Consider the following 14,303-nt stretch of genomic DNA (forward strand, 5'->3'; position numbering starts at 1 on the left):
ATCATTAGATGCTAAAACGATGACTCGTATAAGGAGTGCTTTGAGATCAAAATGGGGTCCTTGCTTTCCATTTGGATTGAAAATCAAGTTGCGCAGAGAATACCTTTAAGTAAAATGATAATTTAAGCAATTCAGCAAAAAGCTTATTTGATGACATAAAAGGTTAAGCAGTATCCAACGATAATGCTAATGGTAGTAATACAGACAAGAATGAAACATTTGAAGCTTTTCAGGGCTGGTTTGAGAGATTCAAGGTTCGAGCAAATCCGCACAGCATTGCTCTTAAAGGCGAAGCAGCTAGCGCTATTATCACATCTACCGAACGCTGTCCGACAGAGTTAAAAGCATTAATTAATGAAGGTGGCTATGATCCGAAACAAGTCTTTAATGTTGACGAGACTCGGTTATTTTGGAAACGTCTACCTAACAAAACTTTCATATCTAAAACAGAAAAATCTGCCCTAGGATTTAAAGCTAGCAAGGATAGACTGACTCTTCTTCTTGGTGGTAATGCAAATGGTGATTTCAAATTTAAACCATTTCTTATTTATCAATCAGAAAATCCAAGAGCAAGGTTGTTCAAAGAATCTGCTTCCTGTCCACTGACAACATCATTATATCAAAATTGGGTTTCAACTTGTGCTAGTCCAGAAATGAAAGCTTATTGCAACGAGGAAAAATCAAATTTCAAGGCTTTGGTCCTAGTGGGCAATGCTCCTGGCTACCCAGTTTATGTTGATTAGTTGTCAGAAAACGCGAAATTTGTATTTTTGCCGCCTAATATTCATCGGATGCATCAGGGAGTAATATCGACTTTTAAAAGTTATTACCTTCGACAAACATTTAAACTTCTTTTAAGTGAGACTGATGGACAAGATAAGCCTACCATGCTAGAATTTTAGAAAAAGTTCAACATTATGAAAGCCATAGAAATTACTTCCGATTCGTGGGAGGAGATTAAATCATCTTGCATGAATGGTGTTTGGTGCAAAATATGGCCTGAATGTGTTCACCGAATATGCAGTGATGATACATCAGCTGTTCGTCACGATATTTCTAATTTACCTAGAGAGTCTAGTTTTGAAGCTATGGAAGAGACTGACATAAATTAATTGCTAACCTCGCACAACCAAGAACTCTCTAATGGAGAACTATTGCAACTGAAATTGCAATTTGCCAAAGAATTTTTCCAAAGAACGGATTTCAACCTCCAAATAAATTTGCAAAGCGATGTGTTTAACTGACGAAGCTATGGAGATGCTTTTAAAAACCGATCATGACAGCGGAAGGAGTTTTAAAGTGTCCCAGGCGATACCTACGAATATCAATTGCTACAAGGAAACTTATTTTACGTTGAAAAAAAACCTGTTCAGCAAATATTGGAGCAATTTCTTGTGAAAGAAAGCCGACTTACGACAACAGCCAACATGGACTCATCAGACAGTTATTAATTTTAATTTAGTTTTTCATAAACTAATTGAATAGTATATTTTGTTTTTTGTATGTATGTATGTAATTTTTATACTATGTTTGTAATGTTTGCAACTGTAAATTTTATATTATGTTTTTTTTTTAATGTTTACTTTGTTCAATTTTCTTTTTAAAAAATAGTAGTTTCATAACACTGGAATCTATCTTCGATCTTTACATGGTTTGTACCACGCCGGATATCACTCTAGTGACTGATAGCCTGGGTGGCGAAAGTGATCATCAGTATATCACATTCCGGATCAGTGCGAGAACTGACTCTACCCCAGCACCTAAAACAAAAGGCATTCGCAGATGGAACATGGCCAAAGTGAACACTGAAACGTTTCTAGCTCACTTTGATGCCAATATTATGCCGCACATAGGGGGTGACGCTGGCTCTCTTGCAAGCGCCATGATGCAGCGCATTGCCAAAAGCTACGACGCGTCGGCGCCCCGCGCGGGGCTACACTCAAGAAGACGACTTGTGTTCTGGTGGAGCTCCGAAATCGCAGAGCTCAGAAGAACCTGCTTCCGTAATAGAAGAAGGTACACCAGAGTCAGACGAAACGGAGAAGCAGTCAATCTTAAAAAGTGCTGAAGCAAGCAATCTTCGCCAGTAAGAAGGTGAAATGGGAGGAACTTCGAAGGGATTTAAATAGCAACTTTTGGGGCCTGTGCTATAAAATTGTAACGGGGAAGCTAAACGCCCACTCCACAGGCAACATAACAAGCAAAATGCTCGAACGCGATGACAGCTGGAACGCGGTAAAGAAATCCATCGAGAACGTACTACGGCAAAACAGATTAACATAATAAGACGAGCCTATAACATGAAAGCTAGCTACAAATTTGGTGGACCTAGGCGTGGGTGAATAGAACTGGTCCTTTATGGACGCCGTTCTGGGCCCTCCCGAAGTAATATAGAAAGCAGGGTGTCTCCCCAGAAGGAGAGGAGGGATCGGTTTAGTGGCGAAGTTGACGACGGCCGCTGTAAGTGCAAGGACATTTGAAACCCACCTCACTCACTAACAACAAAAAAAAATCAGCATGATATCTTTCATGCTGAAAAGTCTCGAACGGGTAATGGAGTTGCATATGCGTCAGAAGTCGCTGAAGGTTCACCTACTATCTCCATTTCAGCATGCCTATCAAAGCGGAAAATCCTGCGAGTCGGCATTGTAAAGCCTTGTTGCTAGGGTAGAGCAGGCCATCGCTATGGGCATCTTTTTGGACACAGAGTGGGCTTTTGATAATGCCACTTTCGACAGTATGTGCAGCTCTGCCAGTAGGCATGGCGTAGACCGGGTGCTAGGGAATTGAATTGGTTCAATGCTAGGCTGATGCAGGTTGACACACAATGGGAACTGATGCGGCCCCTGTACGTCATTGGAAAACAGAGAAGGCATGGACTTCGATCTAACGATTCTCTCCATGCCCCTTAACTCCATGCCATCAAGAGTAGTACTTGAAAAGAGGTACAGTGTCGTGCTGCCAGAGGGTCAACTGTGGTCAAACTCTGAAAATGATCCCGGCAAACACTGTTTTTGCATTTTCACGCATGACTCCAGGACCGAGCACAGCCAGTACAGGAATGATTTCATTCACCAATAATAAATAAAAATAGTTAAGTAAATTCTAAGTATAATCATGCAAAGCTGAACAAATCCAAACATATTTTAAAAATAACAAAAGATAAACATATGTATTTTAAGAATAAACATATGTATTTTAAGTATAACATAAGATAAACATATGTTTTTTTAAGAATAACAAAAGATAAACACATGTATTTTAAGAATAAAAAGAGGTAAATATGTTTTTCTTAAACAGCAATCAAAGAAACTGATATACTCGTACAAGTAGTGTACCTAAAATAGTGAGATGAGGTATAAGTATAAATACGACTATTAAACATGATGGCAGTTAGTCCAGTATTAACATAGTGTTAAGAACTACCCTAAAATTAAATAAAAAAAAAATTATATTTTTCCGAAGTCAAGCAAGTCCTTAACTATCTTCCAAGTCATATACATTGATGCTCCAGTGAGCGGACCAAAAAAATAAAAACAGTGATCTAATTCTCATAGAAAGGAGCAGATGAGAAAATCTATGGAGAAACGTAATAAACTTAATACACGAAGAAATTTGGACACAATTGACGTTATAGAACAAATCGACGTGAACACCATGATTCAGCATATGGTCAATTTGCAAGTAATGCTTCAGAATATCCAAGCAGAAAATACAACATTAAGAGCCCGGATAGATCAGATCCAAGTTAACCCAGCAATGATTCCACAAGCAGCAGGACGATTGGAACCAGTCAACATAACTTATACCAATCAAACCGAAATCAACCTGGACGTTTTTAAAGCACTACCGGTATTTGACGGCAACACTTCCAAATACGGCGTATGGAGGGAAGATGTGTCTAGACTTATGGATGTAATTAGTAATCATAGAAATTCCAACAGATACGTAGAAGCTCTATCAATCATAATATAGAAACTAAAATACAAGGTGCAGCAGCGGACGTGTTGACCAACCATAACACAATATTTAATTTTGATGCAATCAGGAATAGATTGGACTATACCTATGATGGTCAACGACCTTTATAAAGGGTGATTTTTTCAGAGCTATAGGAAAGTTTTTCAAAAAAACACACGTAAAATTTAGAAAAATGCATGCAATTTTTATTTAAATCGATAGTACAGTCCATTTAATTTAATGTTTGAAGATTATTTCATGCAAATGTTGCCCGCGACTACGCTTCAAATGGTCCATCCGCTTAGTCCAATTTTGGCATACTCTTTCCAATGTTTCGGCCGGTATCTCACATATAAATGCTTTAATGTTGTCTTCCAATTCGTTAACTGAAGCAGGCTTATCTGAATAGACATGAGCTTTAACATAGCCCCACAAAAAATAATCTAAAGGCGTTATATCGCACGATCTGGGTGCCCAATTGACAGGTCCCGAACGTGAAATAAAATGTTCACCGAACTCGCCTCTCAACAAGTCCATTGTTACGTGTGCTGTGTGGCACATGGCACCGTCTTGCTGAAACCACATGTGATGCAAGTCAAGCTCTTGCATTTTGGGCAAAAAAAAGTTGGATATCATTTCACTGTAGCGCTCACCATTCACAGTTACGTTACGATTCGCAGCATCTTTAAAGAAGTACGGTCCAATGATACCTCCAGCCCATAAACCGCACCAAACTGTGACCTTTCCTGGATACATTGGTAGCTCTTGCAATTCTTCTGGCTGATCTTCACTCCAAAATCGACAATTCTGCTTATTTACGTAAACATTGATCCAAAAATGAGCTTCGTCGCTAAACACAATTTTTCGATAGAAAGTGGATCTTCGGCCAACTTTCCAAGAACCCATTCACCAAAAATTCTGCATTGCGGTAGGTCGTTCGGCTTCAATTCTTGCACCAGCTGTGTTTTGAAAGCCTTCACACCTAAATCCTTTCGCTAAATTGTCCACGTTGTTGAGTAACAGAGGCCAAATTCCTGCGAATGGCGACGAATTGATAATTGATGGTCATCATTAACAGTGGCCGATACAGCTGCGATATTTTCTTCAGTTCGCACTCTACGTAAGCGTGTTGGCGGTTTGATGTCCAATAATGTAAATTTGGTTCTAAATTTAGTCACAATAGCTCGAATAGCCGCTTCAGTGGGGCGATTAAACTGACCATAAAATGGAAGAAGCGCGCGATAAACTTTCTTAACAGAACACGCATATTTACAATGAAATTCAATGATTTACCAGCGCTGTTCGTTTGTAAGACGATTCATAGTTAAATTATAGACCAAACTGAAGATGTTTGATAGTGAAACAAAACACGAATCGTGCGTCAGATGTTTTAAAAAATATAATAGCTAAAAAATCACCCGTTATATGTTGCAGGAGGAGATGAAGAGAGGCACACACAAGGTAAACACAATTTAAGTGAATTCCCTGATGCTAATCACGTCAAAAATATCTCTGTCTGGTTATACGGAAATCCTATAAGGGATTTAGAGCATGCATTTGCAGTAGCCCGTATCAGAGAGCACAATGACGAACATCGAAAGTTACTTCTAGGCTATGGACAACAGAACATTCATCCATCCAACAATAAACACTACTATGAGAAACAACATCTCCAGAGACGTCCCATGTATCAGCAGAAATACAACTATAACCAGCCGCCATCGCAATTACCTAAACCAGAACACATGGACACAACGTCTGGAAACTCAACATTCAGGCAACCAACTTAGCATCACCGACGTAATAGAAACAATATAAATTGGAAAAGACCACGAGGTAACAGTGGCCAGTTCACCAATCAATACCAACAACCAAAGCTGGTGCGCAACTACAACTTAACTCCGAAGAAGAGAACTCTAGCACAATTGTAGAGACAGGTAGACAAAATCATTTAGTAATTAAGTACTTAAGGGGTAACACCACTGTAGAAATTTCAAAAACTTCTTTTTTTTTTATAAGCTTAAAAAATTCTTTGAACCTTTTAAAATACAGAACAAAAAGTTTTATACGTTACCGAAGTCTATTTCATAAATATTTTAAGCGTTTAACCAAGCGTTAGTGACTGCTACCTAACGACTTCTCCAAATTTCCAAACTTTAAACGCATTTTTCTCAAAACACGTTTTCTGAAATTGGCACGCAGCATAACTCAAACAATTTTAAATATTGACGTGATAACGTCTTATAATTCGATTTAACAGGCTGCACGCACGAAAAAATGTGTCGTTACCTTGCTCATTAGTGTTACCTTGCTCATATGTAGTTACCTTGCTCATTGCCGTTACCTTGCTCATTTGTCGTTACCTTGCTCATTGCATTGAATGAACTGCAAGCGAAAGCACGGAACGAACGACAAAACAAACAAAGCAAACGAACGGCAACGTTCGACATCTTGCTCTCTCCTACTTAAGTGAGCGTATATATGTATGTATATGCGCATATGTACATATATAAATTCACGTATTTGTATTTGCATATGCCTTCTTATTGATTATTATTAATTTGATTCACTTGAAGAATTTAAAATAAAACCAAGTTTGTTAATAATACCTGTTGTTTTAATGTTATTATAATTAATTTTTTTATTATATATGAAGGAAAAAATGTATGGTAATATTTACCATATACCTTATAAGATATGTTGTCTATACTAATATTATAAAGAAGAAAACTTTGTTTGTTTGTAATGAAGAGGATTAAAAACTACTGGACCGATTTTAAAAATGCTTTCACCATTCGAAAGCAACATCCTCCACGAGTAACATGGACTATATTTTATTTTGGAAATAGGGCTCGAGATATAGGTCAAAACGTGGACCCGGGTAACCTTCGGATGTGTATGTACAATATGGGTATCAAATGGAAGCTGTTGGTGAATGCTTTAGTCCAGAGTATTTTTCATGTCGCTCCGTAACTAGGGTCTCGAGATAGAGACCAAAACGTGGACCCTAGAATGTGTTTGTACAATATGGATATCAAATTGAAGCTGTTGGTGAATGCTTTAGTACAGAGTATTTTTCATGCCGCTCCGTGACTGGGGTCTCGAGATATAGGTCAAAACGTGGACCCGGGTAACCTTTGGCTGTGTATGTACAATATGGATATCAAATGAAAGCTGTTGATAAGTGCTTTAATACGGGGTAATTTTCATACCTATTGATGACTAGGGTATGGAAATATATGCCAAAACGTGGACCCGCCGTGTCTTTGCACCGAATTAAACCAAACTTCCACACATTGTTAAGGAGGTATTGAAGATGGTTTCCGTATAGTTTGGATACTTATTGGTATACAGGGTCTCGAGATATAGGTCAAAACGTGGACCCGGGTAACCTTCGGATGTGTATGTACAATATGGGTATAAAATTGAAGCTGTTGGTGAATGCTTTAGTTCAGAGTATTTCCATCCGCTCCGTGACTAGGGTCTCGAGATAGAGACCAAAACGTGGACCCTAGAATGTGTTTGTACAATATGGATATCAAATGAAAGCTGTTGATAAGTGCTTTAATACGGGGTAATTTTCATACCTATTGATGACTAGGGTCTCGAAATATATGCCAAAATGTGGACCCGCCGCGTCTTTGAACCGAATTAAACCAAACTTACACACATTGTTAAGTAGGTATTGAAGATGATTTCCGTATAGTTTGAATACCTATTGGTAGATAGGGTCTCAAGATATAGGTCAAAACGTGGACCCGGGTAACCTTCGGACGTGTATGTACAATATGGGTATCAAATGAAAGCTGTTGGTGAATGCTTTAGTACAGAGTATTTTTCATGCCGCCCCGTGACTGGGGTCTCGAGATATAGGTCAAAACGTGGACCCGGGTAACCTTTGGTTGTGTATGTACAATATGGGTATCAAATGAAAGCTGTTGATAAGTGCTTTAATACGGGGTAATTTGTTATGTTACGTTATGTTATGTTATGTTATGTTATGTTATGTTATGTTATGTTATGGTATGTTATGTTATGTTATGTTATGTTATGTTATGTTATGTTATGTTATGTTATGTTATGTTATGTTATGTTATGTTATGTTATGTTATGTTATGTTATGTTATGTTATGTTATGTTATGTTATGTTATGTTATGTTATGTTATGTTATGTTATGTTATGTTATGTTATGTTATGTTATGTTATGTTATGTTATGTTATGTTATGTTATGTTATGTTATGTTATGTTATGTTATGTTATGTTATGTTATGTTATGTTATGTTATGTTATGTTATGTTATGTTATGTTATGTTATGTTATGTTATGTTATGTTAATGTTAACTCATTCTCTTTATCCAACAACAACCTCTTTTTTTTAATCAGATAGATAGATAATTTAAAGATAGATTAATTTAAACGATTGTTATAATTATTTAAGTGCCGTTTTTTTAGTCCAAAATAGAGTTTTTTCCTTCAAATGCTTGCTAATTCCACAAAAATAAATATTTTTTAAATCCCCTACGTGTTTCTCTAGCTATTCTTATCCAGATTAAGAAAAAAAATGTTTCTTTGTTCCAGATTAAAATTTGCACCCTCTGTGCTGCGTGCCGCGGAGCTCCTTCAAGAGAAACCACATGACAAAAATGTCTCCAATGCCGCCATTTTGTACAATTTTTCGATCAAACTTTGTAGTTTTGTATTTTAGTATATAAGTAATAACTTCCCAAATCAGAGTGATTGTTTCCCCTTTCCTTCTATACAAAAAAATTCTTTAAAAATCGTGTTTATTTTACGCGTGTACAGTGGTGTTACCCCTTAAACTAATAAACGGGTTGCCCATTATAGTAATGAACGATCGGAAAGTAAATTATAATTTTTTAGAAGATACAGGTGCAACCCATAACTATGTTAAGAAAACTTTAAAATTTAATATATGTAACCAAACAAGTAAAACTATTACAAGTGATATTAATGCATGGTAATTCTATAATTAATACGAAACAAACTATTTATGAATGAAGATTTAGATTTTTTTGAGGTAGATGAGGTAAATGGATTGGATTTGATACTAGGATGGAACGGAATAAAGAAATTGAACGCGGTTATAAATTTGAACAAGATGACATTGGCGGTGTTAAGAAAGTCGGAAATAAGTGAAAAAAATTATGCAAATTATAATACGTTCACATATAAGTAGATAATCTAATTTTTCCCGGTTAACTCGAAATCCGTGATTAAAAAGCGCGTTTTCCCATACAAAATTTCTCTCCCTAAATCTGAGATTATAAAATAATCCTAGATAATAACGATACTTTTTGACATACAACCCTCGGTTTTCTGTGTTATCGATAATTATTATTACGAATGTGAGGAGAAACATCAAAATAAAAACTAAATGAAATGGACGCCGGTAAAGAAAACAGGCCTGTAAACATAATTCTAATAAAATTTTTGTTAAATATTATTAATTATGGATCGACTTTATAGAAAAGAGCGATCGGTACAGAGAGGGAGTCGAGTTTCTTTTGCAGTTGTGGGAAGAGAAGCTGCCGCAATAACGAGGTTGCAAAAGATATATGCATTATGGTGTCCGTTATTTACCAATTTGATTATTTTTCTTGCGACGCCCCCTAAACTTTTAGTTTTCCGTCTAAGAAAAATTATCAGATCAAAATCAGCTCTTAATATTCAGAATAGACCTTGCCCCAAACACGATATATTTCCCATTTACATAACATGGGATTCTGCTACTTTTTGGAATAAACTTTTTTTTCTCTAGTATGCTAATTTACAGCTATGAAAAATACATATTCTGATGGCAATTTGAACTCTCTACAAAAAATATCTGATATAATTTTCCGATAAATTGACTCCTTTAAAAGTTAATCGAAGTTAAAGTTGAACTGTGCGTAAATTTCAGACATTTTCACTTTTGCAGCAAAATTATTATTGTTGTAGTAAACTTCTCCCGTTTATATTTAAAACTAATCAATGGACCAGAGCCAAGTAAAAATTATTCAAACATTTTTCCATTTACAGTATCTAATCAACTAATATTTCTAAAAAAATTCATCAATTTTTGTCCATTGCTATGAAATGTGATCAATTTCAATGGTATGAAGATGAAAGATGAAAAAATCCATAAGTTGAATCAAATTTATACCACCTAAGAATGCACGATTTATTTTAGTAAACATGTTTTAGTTACATTTTGAAATTTTTTTTGTACTCGCTTACAAACGTGATTACATATTGTCTGTCATCTTCACTTCTTACTAAAACGTTAATATATTCTTCCGACCATTTTACAGCTCTTTATGCATTGTCATTGACTACTCTTAAATTTCTTACAATTTCTAAACCTCTCAAATATCCAGGATCTTCTAACCATTTACTGCTGTCTAATTGAAGAAAGCTGGTATTAATATCAAATCTTTCAAAAAATTTTAAAGAATTTTCGTTTATAAAATAATCAATGTCTTTATTTATGAACCATTTGAAATCATCGGAATTAAATATGAAGCGTTTAGGAGCATCAAACTGATCGTCATCGCTCAATTTTAATGCTTCTACCATTTTTTGCTTTAAACTAATAGGACTATGAATAAGTTCGTGCGGTTTTACAACAGATGGCGTAACTTGATTATTATTCCATCGATCCACATTTCCAAACATTCATTGGAGAGCTACTGTCGTAAGGCACAAACGTCAGTATAAGTTTTTTATTTGAAGCGTAAACAACAATATTTTTACCACACTTGAAAATGTCGAATTTCGTGCCAAATAATGTGTTTTTGCGGGGAATTCTTCTTCATTATTTTAATATGAAGAAAAAAGCAGCCGAAAGTCATCGTATCTTGGTGGAAGTTTATGGTGAGCATGCTCTAGCTGAGCGAACGTGCCAGAAGTGGTTTGCACGCTTTAAAAGTGGTGATTTTGGCTTGGAAGACGAAGAACGCGAGGGTGCGCCGCCAAAGTTCATGGATACCGAATTGGAGGAATTGCTCGATCAAGATCCGGCTCAAACGCAAGAAGAGGTTGCAAAAACTTTGGGAGTTGATCAATTAACCATTTCCAAACGTTTAAAAGCCATGGGAATGATCCGAAAGGTAGGCCATTGGGTGCCGTATGAATTGAAGCCAAGAGACGTTGAACGCCGTTTTATGGCATGCGAACAACTGCTTCAACGGCACAAAAGAAAGGGTTTTTTGCATCGAATTGTGACTGGCGATGAAAAGTGGGTCCATTACGACAATCCAAAACGTCGGGCAACGTATGGATACCCTGGCCATGCTTCAACATCGACGTCGGCGCAGAATATTCATGGCCTGAAGGTTATGCTGTGTATCTGGTGGGACCAGCTGGGTGTTGTGTATTATGAGCTACTGAAACCGAATGAAACGATTACGGGGGATGTCTACCGACGACAATTGATGCGTTTGAGCCGAGCACTGCGAGAAAAACGGCCGCAATACGCCGATAGACACGACAAAGTTATTTTGCAACATGACAATGCTCGGCCACATGTTGCACAAGTGGTCAAAACATACTTAGAAACGCTCAAATGGGATGTCCTACCCCACCCGCCGTATAGTCCAGACCTTGCGCCATCCGATTACTATCTCTTCCGATCGATGCAACATGGCCTGGCTGACCAGCACTTCCGTAATTACGATGAAGTCAAAAAATGGATCGATTCGTGGATTGCGGCAAAACCGACCGAATTTTTCACAAAGGGAATCCGTGAATTGCCAGAAAGATGGGAAAAAGTAGTAGTAAGCGATGGACAATACTTTGAATATTAAATTTGTAACCATTTTACGTCAATAAAGTTTCAAATTTCGAAAAAAAACCGCACGAACTTATTCATAGTCCTATTATAAGATAAACTTTTATCGAAAAATGCTAGAGCCCCTGTTTCAGGACTTAAGTACTATAGATGATTCCGAAATTTTCTGAAAACTGCATCGGACAGATTTCTATCGATCGTTCTATATTGGTAAACAGCTTTGATGAATTCAAGGTCTTGATTCGATGCAGCTGCAGCCAGCGGTGCAGAGTACCAAAATGGAACATACACAAAAACGACGAACAATGCTATATCCCCAAAACTTTCTTCATCTTCTGCGCTTAACTTGAAACTGTCTCGAAAAATATACATTTTTAAGCAATAAATTGCTTTGGACATCCATCGAGCGTGATGGAATTCCCCCGGTTTATAAAATTTGATTGATATGTTGGCAGAAATGCTTGTAAAAATAATTGAAAAAGACATTTCATAGCAATGGACAAAAATTGATGAATTTTTTCAGAAATATTTGTTGATTAGATACTGTAAATGGAAATATGTTTGAATAATTTTTACTTGGCTCTGGTCCATTAATTATTTTTAAATATAAACGGGAGAAGTTTACTACAACAATAATAATGTTGCTGCAAAAGTGAAAAAGTCTGAAATTTACGCACAGTTCAAATTTAACTTCGATTAACTTTTAAAGGAGTCAATTTATCGAAAAATTATATAAGATATTTATTGTAGAGAAATAAAATTGCCATCAGAATATGTGTTTTTCATAGCTGTAAATTAGCATACTAGAGAAAAAAAAAATACCAGTCTAACGGTTAGACGCGACAGAAGTGAAACCTTCCGTAAAACAAACTGAGAGAGAATGAGACGAAAGCAGCATTAGGAGCGGGATAATTATAGGTTCATTATAATATTGCTATAAAGTTCATATTTTATTTTCTTCATTTTATTTTTATTCATCCTCAATGTTTTCAATTTCAACAAATGATACGAGTGGCTTATGTTTAGTTTTATTTTCTTTTTGTTTTTTTTCTGTCGAAATTCACGACACTTTTCTGCATTATTTTTCGGCATAATTGCGGTAAATATTTAAAAATGAAAATATTTACGAATATAAGAATACGGACGCAATACAGCACACGCGGTTGCTATTATGAGCGTCGTAACGCGTATAATACACAGACGTACTAACATACACGCAAACATTCGTAGGACGCTTGGTTTGAACTTTTTATATTATACATATGTATGTATGCTATACTATGGCCTAGCCTATGTACGTACATACATATTTGTGTTCTGAACTTCCAGCAAAACAATGCTTATTAATATACACATATGCATCTACATAGAACCGCACACACAGGCCACTCACTTTATTCCTGTAAATGCGTATGTCGTCCAAAGCTAAAATTCTATGCCTAGCGACTACAAGAACAAAATGCATTAATAGGCGCAGGCGTAGCGGCCATCATCGTAATTGCCATAGCGCTGAACAGTCGCGACGGCGACAGTTTCAACTATTGTACTGTGCAACAAAAACTCATCATCAAAAAATTGATTTATAAATTCGAGCTCATAGTTCTAAGAGCAAGTACTTTCATTCATAAAACGAGCCGCCCATATGCTAATTTTCTCGACAATTCGAAAATAGTCAATATTGGAATATTTCGCGTAGAATTATTTACCAATATTCAATTTTTGTCAAGTCGAGTGCCCGCGGCTCCGTAAATATGTTTGCACCCATATATGTATGTAAATATATGTTTCTAAATGCTCGACAACCGCAGCTACCTGTTCAAGGTTACTGTACATTAGGCCGGGTCGATTTGTGGGAAGGCAAAAAAATCGCCCATTGCTCTGTGAAAATCATATTCTAGGGATCAGAATAAGAAATTTTGCCGAAGGAACCATACCTCTAAAACTATTTCTGATGTCCCCCAATATGGGTCGAACTTTTTAGTTTCTTTTCTATAACTCACATTCATTAATTTACATATGTTCTGACTAAATAAATTTCTTAAGCGAAAATATAGATAACATTATAAATAAATAAAAATAAAGAAAAAACATAGCCATTTAGCTGATTTTTTCATGTAAAGGCCAAAAATGGTGATATTTTGAAATTGGGGGACATCAGAATTCGTTTTAGAGGTATGGTTCCTTCGGCAAAGTTTCTTATTTTGATCCCTAGAATACGATTTTCATAGAGCAATGAGCGATTTTTAAATCGACCCGCCCTACTGTACATGCAATGCTGTGCCTATGAATGTGCGCTGTGCCTATGAATGCGCGCTGGATCTCTTGACAAATTTTACCGTATGTTTTGCTGTGGCGAGGCACATATGTACATACACACAACATATATACATATATCCGCATATATACATACATATATAAATTCACAAATTTAAATTTGCCTATGCCATCCTTCTGTGTGCCTGGTAATGAAGCATTTTCTATACATACATATACATACGTATATCTTTTTTCTTCTTTTTTTTGGTGTCGCTTTTTCGTTTCATCGAGTCTCA

This window comes from Anastrepha obliqua, chromosome 6, assembly GCF_027943255.1.
Source record: "Anastrepha obliqua isolate idAnaObli1 chromosome 6, idAnaObli1_1.0, whole genome shotgun sequence".
NCBI lineage: Eukaryota > Metazoa > Arthropoda > Insecta > Diptera > Tephritidae > Anastrepha > Anastrepha obliqua.